The sequence below is a fragment of the Mesocricetus auratus genome, unplaced genomic scaffold, assembly GCF_017639785.1.
Source record: "Mesocricetus auratus isolate SY011 unplaced genomic scaffold, BCM_Maur_2.0 Super-Scaffold_100010, whole genome shotgun sequence".
Classification (NCBI taxonomy): Eukaryota; Metazoa; Chordata; class Mammalia; order Rodentia; family Cricetidae; genus Mesocricetus; species Mesocricetus auratus.
The window spans coordinates 73,294,009-73,310,599 of NW_024429194.1; the positions used below are offsets into that span (position 1 = coordinate 73,294,009).

Below are 16,591 nucleotides of genomic sequence, written 5' to 3' on the forward strand. Positions count from 1 at the left end.
TGATCTAGTTAAAAGTGAGAGTAATTTTAGTAGTGCTTTAGTATTTAAATTATTAAAACAAGGGAGACGCACACATTTGCTTTTAGGACTGATGTTTGGCAACGGATGGCCAGTTATAATGATCATTTGTCCCTCATCAGGCATTTTCTAAAGCTCCTCATCTCAGCATGCTGTATTTATATATTTATTCAAACACACAAATACCTATGATAGTTAAAGAAAAAGAGGTCAAGAATTTCAGGAAGGTTTAGCAGGGACTGGATGGAGTGGTAGGAAAATGACATCACATTTTAATTATTTTTAGTAGGAGAAATGTGCCACTTGGGATTGAGAATACTAGAAAGACAGCACACACGATTTTTAATAGTCTAATAAATATTTTAAGATAATAATTTGATTTTAAAGAAAGACACTGTAACTACAGTCACAGCATGGAGTGTAAAATGTTCTAGATTGAGCAGACCATGAGAGGTAATAAGCATAATGGGTCAACCTTCTGATTTTTATGAGGTAGACATATCTGACTCTCCTTCCCTGGAAATCAAGTGATAAGAAAAGTGTCTTTTATTGCAGCTATCTGAGATACCCAATGAATCATAAGGGAAAGATAAAAGAGTATGTGACAACATTGGAGGTGTAATTTTATTTATCCTAAATGAGCCCTTGAGAGGCTGAGATTGATAGAAAGATGGGTGTTGCAGCAGACTTCCACTGTGGGTGAATGTGTGTATGTGTGTGTGTGTCTGTCTGTCTGTTTGTCTGTCTGTCTAATTCGATTTCACCCAGAATCTTCTCTTCTGGGAAATGTAATTTAAATCATATGTGTGTGCACATGTGTGTACACACTTATACAGATATTTTAATCTAGGATTACCATCCCCATTTCTGTGAAAAAAATCAAGCAGCACAAAAGAGAACAGAAAAATAAAAATGTGTATGAGAACACAGCAAAAAAATCCCACAAGATTAGAAAGGTTTTCTTTCACTTAAAAACTTCAAGACTATTACTATGCCAAAGAACTTTATTCCAAAAAATGGTTAAAATATGACTTAATTAAAACTAACAGTATTTGGCATTGATGCTCTCCTATAAAGGTCACATCCAAATATATCTGGGCAAATACCAAGCCATGCTTTTTCCGTTAGCTGAGTATTCTGGCACAGATCATCACTTTTTTCAAAATGTTTATTCGTTCTGTTTAGCTCTACTCCTCTCAGAACCTCTCCATGTATTTAACTTTTTCAATAAATGTCAAAGGTATTTCCCTTTTATTTTTCTTTTTTGATAGTCTGTCATGTGGCCCAAGAATGTCTAAAGTCTTTGAGAAACTCAGGCTGGTCTCAAATGCAGGATCCTCTTACCTTAGTCTCCTGAATGCCAATCCCAGACTTTATCACCAAGCACAGTCTGAGATCATTCAAACATGGATCACGTCAGACCCAGTTTGGGTCTCAAACATTGTTTATCTTGTGGTCCATTTACTTCTGATCATTTTGCATCTTATAGTTTGTCCTTTAAGAATGAGAAGGTGACAACAAGGGACATATTCAGTCTCATAGACAACATTATTATTTCTACTCCCTACTTAAGTATAACTATTATTTGTCCATTATGTGACTGGAGATGACCTTAGGACCAGCATGATAATAGAAAATATTTAGCAACATTTGACAGTATATGGGCAATGCATAAATGGTAGGGATACAGAAACAGGAAAAATGATGTTTTCTAATATAGACTGAAAACATGGTATCAATAATATCTTACTACTCTTATCCCTGTCTTAGTCAAGCTTCTTTAAAGGAACAGAACATACATACATACATACATACATACATACATACATACATTCATACATGTATATACATACATGTTAATGTGTATACATTCGAGTGTGTGTGTGTGTGTGTGTGTGTGTGTGTGTATGAATTAAAGAATGTTTTATACCCAAGTGATTGAAGCTGTGGTCTGGCAAGTACAACTATGGTTGACTCTCAAAGGAAAGATCAAGAATCTGGTAGCTGTTCCTTCCACAAAGCTGAATGTCTCAACTTGTCTTCAGTCTATATTCAAATCCCAATGCACCATCAACAGGATAGATGAATGTGCTTAACAATGAAAATGACAGTAGGCAAGGAAAAATGCCAAAGATTCTTTCATCTACATGCTTTTTTTTCTTTTGTGCTTTTTTTAAATTTATTTTTAAATTTAAATTAGAAACAAGGTTGCTTCACAAGTCAGTTCCAGGTCCTTCTCTGTTTCCCTCCCCTCCTCCCGTGCCCTCCCTCAGCCCCCCCAATATCCCCTCATTTCCCCAGGGAGGGTGAGGCCCTTGGGGGTGTTCATAGTCTGTCATTCATCCAGGGCAGGGCCTAGACCCTCCCCCAAGAGTTCAGGGTGAGAGTGCATCTCACATTGTTGGATGGGAGTCCAAAGTCCATTTGTATACTCGGGATAAACACTGATCTACTGTCCAAGGCTCAATAGATTATCTAGGCCTCCTCACTGACACCCACATTCAGGGGGTCTTGATCATCTACATTCTTTTATGTGGGCTACCACAAAAATGTGAGGCCCAGATTTAGGGCTAGTCTTCACACCTTAAATGATCCAATCAAGAAAATCCCTTACAGGCATTCTCAGCTGCTTGTAGGTTAGTTGATTACACATATTGTCAAGTTGATGACCAAGATTAGCCATTACAATCTCAAACATTCATTAACAAATGCATGAGCCATAAATTCTCTTTGGTTAACATACCTACAGTACTTTTGTTGAGCAGAATATCATTTTAAGTTTGAATGCCAGTATTTTTGCATTAAAATTTCCAAATTGGTATATCAACATCCTCCGTGTTCATTCTGGTGACCAAAACTAGACATTGACAGAATCGCCTTTCCTTTAAAAAATAGTATTGCAAAAAATAATCATTGGTGGGAAAAGGTACAAAGATGTTGAAGCATCATGAGATTGGTCTCCACATATGTTGAAGCCCATGCTCAGGGAAACTGGCATCAATGTTGCAGTTACATTTCCAGCTGTGTATAGCTCTAGCTATAACCCAGACATCTATCTCTCAATCTGTGCTTATAGAGCCCTCTATCATGTGACAGTATATCCTTCTAATAAATTATTTTGAAGCTATTTAAAATAAGGTGTTTGTCACTGAAAAACATTCCACTGTTTTATGACAAGATTCATCATACATTTGATAACATAATGGACCACTAAAAGTCTACTGAATTAGCAGTATGAGCTAAATAAAATATTGTCTGAAAAATTCACTGTAACAAGAATAGTTGATAGAATCTATTGTTCCACATGTATTTAGTACCTGTTATGTACATAGGTGTTACTTAGACAATAGGCATTCAATGACAAACATGGCAGAAGTGATGACTTTTATGTTTCCAGTTGTAGGTTTATTTCTCTGGCCAGTAGACTACCCTCATTAATAGATTTTTCTGATCAGTATACTTCCCTGGCTATGGTGATGATATGGGTATGAGAGGCTGGTGGCAGAAACAGGACAAATAACATGCTAACCCTTATGCCAATGAACACATTGTTACTTTCACTCTTAGTAGAGAGAAAGGCATTTTGTAGAGAGGATACTGTGCTCACACTTTCCATCCTCATATTCTTTTTGAAAATACCCAAACTTCTTATCTTTGTGGATAGTTTATTTCAGCATTCTTTTCCAACCAGGCCCACACATGTTAACATAATAAAGGACAACAAAAAACATACTACAGAAAACACCAAACTAAGAAATAAAATTCATTTTCTATCCATGATAATTTTACAGAATAACTTTCCTCTATGGTAAGAATCTCTGATTTTTTTAAAGAAAAATTCCTTCTATTGAAGATCTTTGTTCATTGAAAACATTTTAAAGTATTATAACAAAAATAATCTTAGAAAACATATTATTTTCCCAAACCCAGGCACAGGTGAATTGTGGAGTGGCTTTGTTTGATTTTTATCTGCTTGTTCTGGAACCTCAGTGCCCTCATAGTGACCTATTTCATTTATTAGTGGTCTATTTAACCCACTCCTAGCTGCCTACCCACCCATGACTTCAATAGCTTCCCCATTCTCCACCAGCACCTTTTTTGCCAACTGATATATCATCCGCCATCTGTTGAAATTGCCATGTTCTTTCTAGCACAACTCCGCCTCCAACTTCCCTCCCAGCCACCTACCTTGCTGTCCTTCCATCTGCTAGCACAGTGAACATCTCTGCAACCTCTTCCTAAGTGAAACCACGGCAAGTTTTGCACATAAGCTTACCAAACATTCATTTCTTAAAGGACCAGTACAATGACAGCAATAAATCACTACTCAGTCTCTTAGAGATCAAACTTACATTTAGCATTTGATTTCTTCTACATCCTAAAATTGTTGGCTGTGCCCAACATTCTTCCATGAATAATATGTCTTGAATAATAGGGTGACTGCCTTACATAAGGACTATGACTTTGATAGTGTTCTTTGGAGCCCTACTTTCTGTGTGGTCCAATCTGTTAATTGTACGTGGTTCATTGTTCAAAATTTGCTATTCAGTGAATGGAGACAACCTTTTCCTGAATACCACCACATCCTCACAACAGTTTAATTAAATACAACTCTGTAAGCTCAATGATTAAGAATTGTGTTTGAATCGGATTATGTGCTAGAGTCACCTGTAAGATATCAAATATATTATTAAACAAATGCTAGTATACGGTAATTGTAGGTTCAAAATTTTTGATACTTATATGGCACAAAAAATACATCTTCCCTCAGTGTTGACATACTTAGCGAGTGAAGGTTTGTTTTCATGGTAGTGGATTAGCATACACTAGAAGTTAAGAAGGTCATAGGAAAACATTAACAATCTGACACTGTGTTACCTATTCATATTTCTAAATGATTTATCCTATTAACTAGGACTCTGAGACTACTTAAGGTCATGCTTATAAGAGGCTCGTGCAAGATTTATCTTCACACTTAAAACAACAATTTGATTAAAATACATTTTTGTAAATACTAAGACTGAAGTCCTGGGAGTATACTGCTCTATGCTAATTTGTATTACACTAAGAAGATGGTTTCATGTTTACCTTTTATAGGCTTTATGGTTTGATGATGATAGGAGATGTGGAAGTGAGATGACACTCATTGTTCATTGAAAAGGCAACTTCTTATCCTCTCAGATCCTAAAGAGAAAAGAGCACCTCACGCCAGGAAGGTTTGCACAGATACATAGAAGCGGATGAGAAGTTAGAGTGAGTGATGGTCTGCACAGCCTTCGGGGGAGCTGAAGATAGGCTAGTTTGATTTCAGTGGCCCCTAGAACACAGAAACTAGTATCTTCTGTTTTTCCAGCAGCAAGTGATTGGTGGTCCAAAGTATGAGCCAGGATAGAAAGACTGCTACAGTATGTGTACACTTGAAAAATGCATTCAAGTTGTTTACTAGTTCTAGCAACTGGTTACCTATATTAAAGGCAGTTCCTTCCAGGTCAGCAAAGTAAAATAATGAGAACCCAGAGGATAAATGACTGACAACCATTAAAGAGAAACATTGAGAGTTATGTGACACAGGTCGGAAGATTCTTTGTTTGCAGATGTCTTCAGTGAGATTATCAATGTCTGCAAGTGGAAAATGTGTGCAAGATCAAGCCTTACCCATCCATTATTCTGGCAGGAAGTGTTTAGTAACTGGCCCCATTATTCTTCTCAAGACTACCATCCCTTCATTCTGTTTCAGGTTTGACTTAAGAATTGACACTTTAAACCTTTTCAATGATACTTCTAATGAATATTCTACTACCAGAATCCACCTTTAAACTGGGAATGTAGATCTTCATTTCTTCCATGTTTTGCCAAATACTTTTGACTGATAGAATAATGTACTTCCTACCCTCTGTTTTTATTTATTTGATCCTATGGAAATCAAGTCCATCATCTTCTTTTGCATCTACAGAGCCAGAGAACACAGTAGATCCTAATAAGTACTTATCACACTAAGTTGCCGGTGAGAGGAAAGGTATTAAGAAGTTACAAAAATGGAGTGAAGGGGAAGTGTCCAGTTGGTGACATAGGCACCAAGATGGTCTTGCAAAGACAGAAACCTCAGTCAGCTCTTTTTTGTTTGTTTGCTTTTATGTTTTATTTTTCTTTTTGTGAGACTGGGTCTCTCTATGTAGCTGGAAATTCAAAGAGTTTCAGGCAGACATCACCACACACTTCAGTCAATTTCAAAGAGCATTTCTGGGGTGGGAGTGGCTGGAGAGATGGCTTCACAGTTTAGAAACCTTGACGCTATTCCCTAGGAAGCAAGTTCAGTTGCTGGCATCTAAAGTGGCTCACAATCATCTATAACTAACACCAGCTCCAGGTTAGCCAATGCTCACTTCTGGCCTCCTAGAGCACACACACATGCTGTATGCACTGTTACACATAATTAAAATGTAATGAAAAGTAAATCTCAAGAAAGGAGTATATATGAAAAATACTTCATGTAGTATTAAGGGAAAATTTTAGGAGGGACTTTTATCATTTTTACAATGGGAGCTCAAGGGAGATGAAGTCTCTCCATGAAATCTTTGTTTTATCAGTTCATACATGGAAACCACTCTGTGCGTTTTGTCAGGAGTGACCTCAGGACAGCCCCCCGAATTCCCGATGGGGAACTTCCATTCAAATCCAAACTGTTATACAATCAATTTGTATATGTGTTAATGTTTGTGAGAGCAGGAACACTATCCCTTTTCATATATTGATTGTTATGTTTCTTCCTCTTCCACAGGTGATCTGCCATGCCCCACAATCTCAGCTGAATTATTTTTACATGTGTGTGCTCCTCTGCATCATACGAAGATGTTTTTCATCTGTTCTAAGAGTGTTTAATTGCTTAAGTTTGATAAGAACAGATTTGGAATGAGAAAAGACAACCTGTTACTCCCATAGATACTGGGACAAGAGTATCTCACACTTGGCTCTGTTAGGACACTTGGAGTCTGGTTGGAAGGTAGAGGAAAGAGCACAGTCCTCTACTTACTACTCCATTTCTTATCGATACCATGCTTGTTCTGTACTGGAAAACTTACAAATCTATCATTTTGAGATATACATGCCACCTGATTCCTCACTCTAAATTACTTACATATTTTAAATGAATTAGCAAACCTTACATTAATGAACCATAGTCAGAATTCTGAAACACTGCTGATTGGGAAGTATGATCCTCGGGGCATTGGTGGTGCATGCCTTTAATCCCAACATTTGGGAGGCAGAAGCAGGAGAATCTATGTGAGTTCAAGGCCAGCCTAGTCTACAAGAGTGAGTTCCAGGACAGCCTCCAAAGCAGTACAAAGAAACCCTGTCACAAAAAGCCAAAAACAACAACAAAAAACAGAATTATGGTTCATATAAAATACCAGTAACATCAATTTTCCTTTCAAACTTTGCATTTTACATTTGGCTACTGCATTCTCCACTCAATTTTTCCTCCCCATTTGTGTTACATCATATTTTTCGGTTCCTCCCTTCCAACCATATCTAATGGGATTATTACTTTATCACTAAAATTGCCACTTATTTTAAGTGATCAGCTACAGAAATCAATCCTAACTGCTGTCACAGGTGGGCACTGAACCCATTCCACCCCAACATTTCCCTCTCGTGACCTAGAAATTACATTTGTGTGGCTATCAACATAGTGTATTGTACTGTGTTTATTTTAATTTTCCTTCAGCTATATGCAGCACAAAGTATTTTCATTACACTCACCACTCAGATTTACTACGCATCACTGGGCAACAGCAGCACTAAATTTCTTCCCCCTCCTCTTCCTTTTTCACTTTCTCCTTGAATTCTAAGGGCCACCCCCCTAAGCAAAGGGCACTTGAGAATTAAACATTGTGACTCAGCATCAAGAGATCTCAATAGACAGGTACCTCCCTCTATCTCTAGTTCCCTTCCCTCAGGAATAACTCCACTGTGAGCTTCCTCCTGTAACTGAACGAGATTAGCTCTGTAGACAGAAAACCTCAGACAGCATGTCTGTGCCACACCACGCTGCCGACAGAGCCCAGGTGATGGAGTGATGTGGAACTCTTGTGCCCTGGGAATATTTGGGAAGTGGATTTCCCGGCTTCTTCTCGCTGTTTGGGATTTGTTTTTGTTTTCATTTTTCAGGAGAATGATGCTTGTCATATATATATATATATGCAAAACATTACAGGTATTGCTACTGATGCTACTTCTGAATCCTAAAAACAGCCTTAGGAATTAATGTTCCAAATATTTATCTGCACTTATGAACTGGCACATTTAGCAAGCAGCTTTAATTCACAAAGAACCCTGGCCGATACAGTCAAACAGCACTATGTGTTCAGTTGGATGAGTTAGTGAAAATTTTCTTTGTCTCATATACAGAGAGCTCTGTGATTCTCATGAGCTTAATTTTTAAAACACTAGGGGAAAATCTGTGATTTCCCTGTAAATTTTACTTTATTCTATTGATCCCCTCTTTTTTGGAATGACATGTTCTTGACAGCAGAAGAAAAGGCAGTATAGGAAAAAGTCAAAAGTCAAACTGTCTTGTTTCTGGCAAGGTCCTGCCTCAAGGACATACTATTCCAAATCATTCGCTTTACTTACATCTGCTTAAAAAAATGCAAGGCATTTTTTGAGTATGACTGAGTATTGCTGTGGTTATCTTTACTTCCAGGAGAGCTGAGTATTTTGGGTTTCAGTACCATTTTGTACAATTTAAAATTGCCGACATCAATGTAATAATCCAAGCGGAAGCCCTGCCACAGCCCTGCCAAAACTTCTCCAGCAGGAGGTGATTTCCACTTACTGATACAGCAGCTCACTCCCAGGCTGCTCCTCCCCAGACTGCCAGCTTTCATCCAAACAAGGCATACACATCTAAGTTCCTGCACATTCTTGAAAAAGCCTTGGCATGCAAAATAAATACTTCACATCCATACTGTCAAATATATAAAATAATGCCATCTCTCAGTTAGTTAACATGATCACTGAGAGACCTGCCACTCCTGCCGGATGAACCGGGATCTCCATCATCAGTACTGCATCGTCGTGTTATCCTAACTCAGCACATTACCTAACCTAGAGAAAAATCGTGGACTCACCGTCTGTGTCGAACCATCTGCCGATCTTGGTATAATATCTATTTCAAATTAGTCCCTTTGAATAGACTCGGGGAGAGTTATGGCACACGCTGAGTCTCTTCTGCAGCAGAAGGCAAGTTAAAAGGACTTCAAGCTGTGACCTCAGAGGCAGGCACAACCGCTCCCATCCTTCAGCCAACCTTCTGCGAAGACCAGGTTATAAGACTGCAAAGCTGGCTCTTTACATAGCAATACTTTGAAATAAAGCATTCTGGGCTGTGAGATGTGGATTTACATTCCCGAACCCGGCTGGCTGGAGTCAATGCAGCTTCTATGCCTGAAAATATTAAGCATTTCACTGCAGTCACTTAATGCAAGAAACTATCCGAGGCGACTTCACAAACCCTGTCATTCTGTTCGGGGGACTAAAGAACGAGCAGGGCATGCATAATTCATGCATTGGAGTCTTCAATACACTTCCTGTAGCCTGTGCTCTACCCAGTAATGGGCTATTGATCACCTCATCCCTAAGACAATCGGAGCGCCCTGATTGGTTTATTTCCACAAATAAAATTACAATCTAAATCATAGGCTGAAGCCTCCAGCCTGGCTGCAGCTTCTCAGGGAAGACATTCCCATAGCCGAAATGACATCTGCAAGCTGCAGGATATCGAAACTGATCTCCTTTGGGCAGAAACTACAAAATCTGTTTTCTTTTCATCAAAAAAGGTATACTTTACTGTAGGATTAAGCTGGGTATTTCACATTATCAGGATGGTACAGAGTTGTTTCCTTTTCCATCATTTCAGAGACATCAACAAGGACAAATGAAAATTAAGGAAATAAATACATAAAAGAATAACATGTGGCAAAAAAGGAGCCTTTTACCTGGCCTCATTCAGTCATTGCTCTTAGAAGAATTATTCTAAAATAGCTAACATGTCATTTCAATAATGTGCAAAGGCTTTCTTTTATTAAAAATATAATGGATAATTTTGTTATCCATATTAAATATTCTAGACCAAGATTAGTTTTATTCTGGGTGTGTCAGTAGTTCTAAGATCTTTCTCCAGGAATTTAAGCTTCAAAGAACCCATCATTGTTTACAATGGTGGAAAAAAAGAAAAAAAATGCTGTTCAACAAAAAATACATTTAATTATGCTCATACTCATAAAAAAAACCAGGTCCTAGCACTTTAAAATGCCATTATAGTATTTTCAGAAATACTACTGTGGGAGATTCTTGTGAATCTGAAAATGTGTGTATCTATAAATAGTGCACATCTACTCAAAGACCTCTGGACTAAAACTAGTTGTCTTATGTTTCCACACAGGAGGAGTGAACATAAAGCTCTTGAAGTCACTGAGTGTCATGAAATCACATCTTCTCAAAGACTTTATACACACACACACACACACACACACACACGGTGGGGGGTGGTGACAAACTGTTGACCTAGACTTAACCAAGAATTAGAAGCCAGCAAAAAAAGAGAATCATGTGGCCTAAGGTAAACAATGAAGACAGTAAATTCCAAGGAAGTCAGAAGCTTAAATGAGTCCTGAATGAAAGTGACCATAAAAAGCAGACTACATCATCCCCCAGGTAAAACAAGGCCCAGGGCTGTAATAGACACGGTGTCCATTTTCCTGAAGTTGGCTGTTCGTGAGAGGAAAAAACAAATGGACAAACACTTAGCCAATCCTTGCAGATGGATGGGAAACAGAGATGGTCATTTCAAATAAATTTGATGTCGTGGGAGACCAAATGGCTTTCCAATATTTTGAATTTATAATGCCCACAAAATACAGAACCGATTCCATAATGGAACAAATCCAAATTTGGGATAAACCAAGTCATATGTCAGACTGTCAAATCTGTGCTATCTGTTAAGATGTACAACAAACCTCCTTGGCTCATATCATTTTGAACAATGTATGATGTGTTTTTAATAACCCAGAAATAATAAAACAATAAAAATAATATCATGAAAATTTGGAGGAAGAATTCTGTCTTCTCAAGTTAAGAGATGAGGACTGTAAAGAAGGACTGTGTGCAGCTTACCATTGAAGACTGTTTGTTTTACCAATATCACAAAACACTCTTACCCACATCCATTATCCTCTGATTATTTTTAAAAATATTTGTGCAACTTCTGTCTGCCAAGAAAGTTTTATTAGATGCTAGAACACCAAATATACACAGAGTATTGTTGCACAAAGTTTATATATTAGTTCAGAAAGCATGTAAATACCTTGATGAGAGAGAGAAAGAGAGAGAGAGAATAATTGCCCTGATTCATATCAAGATTCAAAGTTCAAAGTTGGGGAAACTTCCAGAACACAGACGCAGAGTCTGTGTGCTAAGTACCTGCTAGACCTATAGAATTTCTTCTTAACTGTATTCCAGTATTTCAGGCATAATGGCAGAAACTAACATAGCTACCTATCAATGGGAACACTAGGGAATGATTCATTGATAGCAATGATATTTAAAGAAACTGATTGGCATAATGGGAAGAACACAGGTTGTGTTGTCAGATTTTATATCAGGCCTTCCTCACGTGAACAGTGTGACCTTGCACATGGCATTCACACTCTTTGAACATGAGTTTTATCAGGTGCAATGAATGTAAATGTGTATTTATCACGGTTTGGGCGGGGATTGGATAAACAACAGAACAGACTGCAGTCACTACAAGTACACTGGCAAAGCTTGATGTCTACTTCCACTGCTTCATCTAAGTTTTCATTAACCTCACAGAGTCACGAGGAAATTTGAATATTCTGAATGCCTTAAGCCCCTGTTACCAGTTTCTGATATGGGCACAACTTTAAAATGTTGCTGCCTTTGAAAACTAGATTTTATAAGAGAGGGCTTGCAGGAACAGACATTTCCAGAGAATATTACATGGACATGAAGGGAAACAACACATCATAGTAAGCTTAAGAAAACCAGGCAAAAATAGTGTGAGAATGTGTAATACCCTGAACATATTGATGGTAGAGGAATTTGGGACACTGTAGTTATATTGATACTATGATAAGGTGAGACATCATGGACATTTTGATATCATGAGAATATGGGATATCATGTGGATAGCAATGATATAAGAATATATGATACCATGAAAATATCAGTGATATGAGAATATGAGACAGACACCATAAATATATTGATATATGAGAATGTGGACACTAGATATAGCAACACTAAGAGAATGTGGAACATTCTGGACATACTGATTGTATAAAAATGTAGAACATTATAGACCTGTGTCTCCATATAAGACAAAATGATTTATAAAGGCATTGTTTTAAAAAGACATATGTTAAGATTCTGGGTATACAGGTCATTTGTATGGCATAGAGTCAGATGATGATATTATATATAGAAATGCATATTCAGGGTTTAAAAGAACACATTATTAGAATTTTGTGGGATATAAAACACAGGATACAGCAACCAGATGTAATGTGTGTGCTTAGTTGATTGACATTTAGAGCCTACCAGAAGTGACATGGATCTGAAGCACATCTGGGGACAAGAGGATGAGGAAAATTTGGAGGGGCTTAAACCTCAGAATAAGTAGTTCTGAGCATGTTCCAAACTGAGAAGAGCTATAGGTGATTTTTAGGGTTGTGGCTTGACAAGCCCGTCTTCCTGTCTGATTCATTCACAAAGCAAAACACAAAAAAAATGTAAAATGGAAATCTGTTGATACTGTGGAGACATGAGACTCTAATGTTAGAAATAGCAAAGAAAGGATAAACTACAAAACAAAGAAGGTGGTGAAGATTTGGACAATTTCCAGTGAACAAATTGAGAGTGAGACTAGAGCTCACTAAGTAGGTTGGTAGACAATCCAGACTACCCAGCGTGTGGAAATTAAGAAAGCAGTTCACAGAACAACATGTACAAGAAGAGGGAGGGAGGTGAAGGCCTGGGATGTCGACAAGCTATGCCGTAAGAGCTCCTGTCAGCATCCCAACAGAGTGACAAATGGCTAAGTGAACACTGCTCTCCTGTAGTATACATATTATACCAAAATCAGGAGTAATACTTCCTTAGTAAACTTTATTCTAACTGTAATAGATTCTTTGTCCATTAAGTAGCATTTATTTCCATTTTTCACCATTAAGGCATGTCCAAACGTAAAACTGGTCAACTCACATGATGTGTCATGATACTGCACGTTGTTAGTGATGTACATATGTAAGTGGAAATTGTGAAGAAGAGATAAACACATCATTAAATACCAGATATAGTTACTTCTAAGAAGATAAAAGGAGGTAGGATGGGAGACACAACTCAGTACTCAGAAGACACCTCTTACAGTTCATTAACCTAAATATTTCCCACAGTGATACACCTTTTGAAAACTGAGGATAAGCACATACCATAATTCTTAAAAGTTTTTAAACTTGATTCCCTTTCCTACGTTTTTACTCCCTTTTCAATGATGGTAACCCGGGGGCGGGCAAAAACCAAACAAAATTGTTCCGTATCACAAATGCTCTATTAAAGCACAAAGTCAAGCAAAACAATAGGAGAAAAATCTCTTCAGCCATCAATAATGGATTCCAGGCCCACAGGGATGGCTCAGTGATTAAAAGTACTTGCTGCTCTCTCAGAGGATCTGAGTTAGGTTCTCAGCACCTAGCTGATAGTTTGAGATTGCCTTATCCATAACTCTTGTTTCGGGATCCAGTATCATCTTCTGGTTTCCATAGGCACCAGGCAAGCACTGAGTACACTTATAGAAATCCAGGGAAAATCCATAAACATAAAATAATAGACAAGTATCTTTATAAAATGAGGGTATTTCTATTCAAGAAAGAAGAAAAGCAGATATAGCAAAGTTCACCAGGGATCTCAAAACTGGGACTCTAGTACATTGTTCAGACACTAAATCATTCCTAATTATACTAAAAGTAGCTTTCCCCTAATATTTTCATTTGCTCTCAGATATCAGCGTACCCAAATCATTCATTCCCTCCAGTTAATAAAAATGACGTAATTGTGATTCATTCTCCACGTGAAAACAGGTTATTACAAACCCAACCATTAGTTACATTATAATTAAAACTACAATTTAAAGCATTTTAATTGTGTAAAAATATTATAGATAATTATAATAATCCCTATTTATCCATACTTACTAGCTACACTGAAAGAAGCAGCTTTTCCTTTAGGAGGCTAAATATGCTTGAGTGAATGCATGAGTAATTCCAAATCAGCAGAAGTCTGAACCTGTGCTGCCCCTGGAGAGCCTGAACAGCCTCAGGTACAAACCAGTCTGCTTTTCTAAAGACACATCAGGGAAATGCTTGAAAATTATAGCCTACTAATCTTCTCTGGGAAGAAATTCAAACATTTTCACAACTGTTGAGTCAAAATAAACTTCTGAGTCTAGACAAATTAGACCTTCATCATGCTAGACCCACCTCATTATGTGCATTCTTTCCCTAAATTTGGCAATATCCGTACATTCTTAATTCTTTAGGGGTTTTTTTTTTGCCTTTTGAAAATTGTGCCTAAATCATGAATAACTTAAGAATGTCTGGTGGGTAATGACATTAGTAAGGTGTCAGAATAGAAGGTAACAGGCTTCTTTCTCTCTCCATTCCAAGACAACACCCAGAGATTGAGAAATAGCAACGGCAAGGGACCCAACAAGAAGTGTAGCAAAGACAGGAATTGTTGGTGGGTGGCACAGCTGTGACATCTAGAGTCACATCTGTGATACTGGTGCATCAGTATCAGCAATGCATAGAGTACCACATGATTCCCAGTGGCCTTCTCTTTGAAGGAAATGATCTGCTGCTGCTGGACTTGTCAGCTGTGATGGCCAGCCTGAAATTTCTTCATGGAGAAAGAGATATCGTGTGCCTAGCCCCTAAAAGATCCATAGCAGTACACTACATAGCTTATACTTCATCTGCCCCAGATCCTGGAATCACGGTCTTACCCAGCCTTCATGCTCCAGACTGACCCCTATGGTTGTATTTGAGTGCCCATGTTTCAAAAATTGGTGGAATTATCTCCGTTGAGCCACTGCAGCTCAGGTCCTATGTCTGCAACCCAAGTTCACAGCTGGCCTTGGAGCCTTTGCTCCACTGTCATTGAATAAGCAATACTTCAGAAATCACCATCACTGATGGCAAGCAAGTCAGTACTGTAGGCTCCAAAGCCACTGTTGTCCATGTGAACCTATACTTGGCAGATCCATGGCCACCTCTCAGGCACTTCAGCTACCTCTACAGGGGACATATCCATACCCCACAGTGAGAATGCTTCAGTAGCAGCCTCCTGCATTCTGAATCCCACCTCCATTTACACTTTATAAGCACACAAGGTCTCATACAGTATTATGAACACAGTGATGGAGGGACCAATGTCAAGGTGGCCCACACGTGCCATAATACAACCATATTTCTGTTGGCTTCATGGATGTTGTCACCATGAGTACAGTCCTGGCATGTACACAGAACATGAATTTCCATGGGAGACAACTATGATGAAGAGAACCGCAAAGCCTTGACCGGAAAGACCTAAGCCACCTACACTGCTCTGCTCATAGCTCCACGCTTTGTCAATAAAAGCCACTGTTATTGCACCAGTGGTACCCTCCCTTGAAAGCACTGTGTGGAGATGATGCTGCCATGTCAGAAGCACGTCGTTTGCTGAGCATCTTCATAGCCTACTGCAAGGGAATGTGTTTCACCACCAAAACCAGTTGTTCTGTTTTGTTTTATTTTTCCCAAGACAAAGCCTCGCTATGTCATTCTGACTGTCCTGGAACTCACTCTGTAGACCAGGCTGGCCTTGAACTCAGAGAGAACCATCTGCCTTTGCCTCCCTAGTGTTGTGGTTAACGGTATACACCACTACACTGGGCTTCCAAAACCAGTTTGTAAGGTAGAAGATACGAGGTGCTGCTCCATTAAATGTATAGATCTCAATAGAAGGCAATGAGAAAGAAGAGAAGCCAAGAGCATAATGCCACTTTGCAAAGGGTCACAGTAACTTTCTGGTCACAAACCCCAAAGAGATAGAAATCTACAGATTACCTGAAAATAATGCCAAAGTGAGCATTTCAGAGGCTCACCTGGCTTTAAGTAGCACAGAAAGACAAGAGAGATTTAAAAAGTATGTACACTGAGCAGATTCAACTTAATGAGATTGAAACAGTACATAGGCAACTCAAATTCAACAGAGACAGAAATTTAATGAAAAACAATTCTGTAGTTGAAGAATACAATTGATGAATTGCAAATGTAATTAAAATATGATATTAGATATGATCATTGAGGAGAAAGAATTTTTTTAATTTTAAGCCAAGGCATTTGAAAATACAAGTCTCATAAGAACAAGGTTAAAATTAATAAAAGAAAGGTATATGATTTGCATGATATATTTAAGTCACATTTTAGGAGTTACAGGAAAGAGAAGGAAAAAC

The 16,591-nt window shown here is 38.2% G+C and overlaps 1 protein-coding gene across 5 annotated transcripts in view; it reads right to left on the bottom strand.

Moving 5' to 3' along the window:
• Positions 1-16,591, bottom strand: part of Cntn1 (contactin 1) — a 267,254-nt gene that overhangs the window by 155,297 nt on the left and 95,366 nt on the right. Inside the window, exon 1 of one of the 5 annotated variants that reach the window (XM_005067128.3) lies at positions 9,150-9,604. The exons of 3 other annotated variants lie outside the window; for them this stretch is intronic. The gene's annotated coding sequence lies outside the window, so the exon portion shown is untranslated. Of the gene's footprint in view, positions 1-1,362; positions 1,514-9,149; positions 9,605-16,591 lie in introns of those variants that run through there. One more of the 5 variants, XM_013111241.3, reaches the window with a different exon arrangement.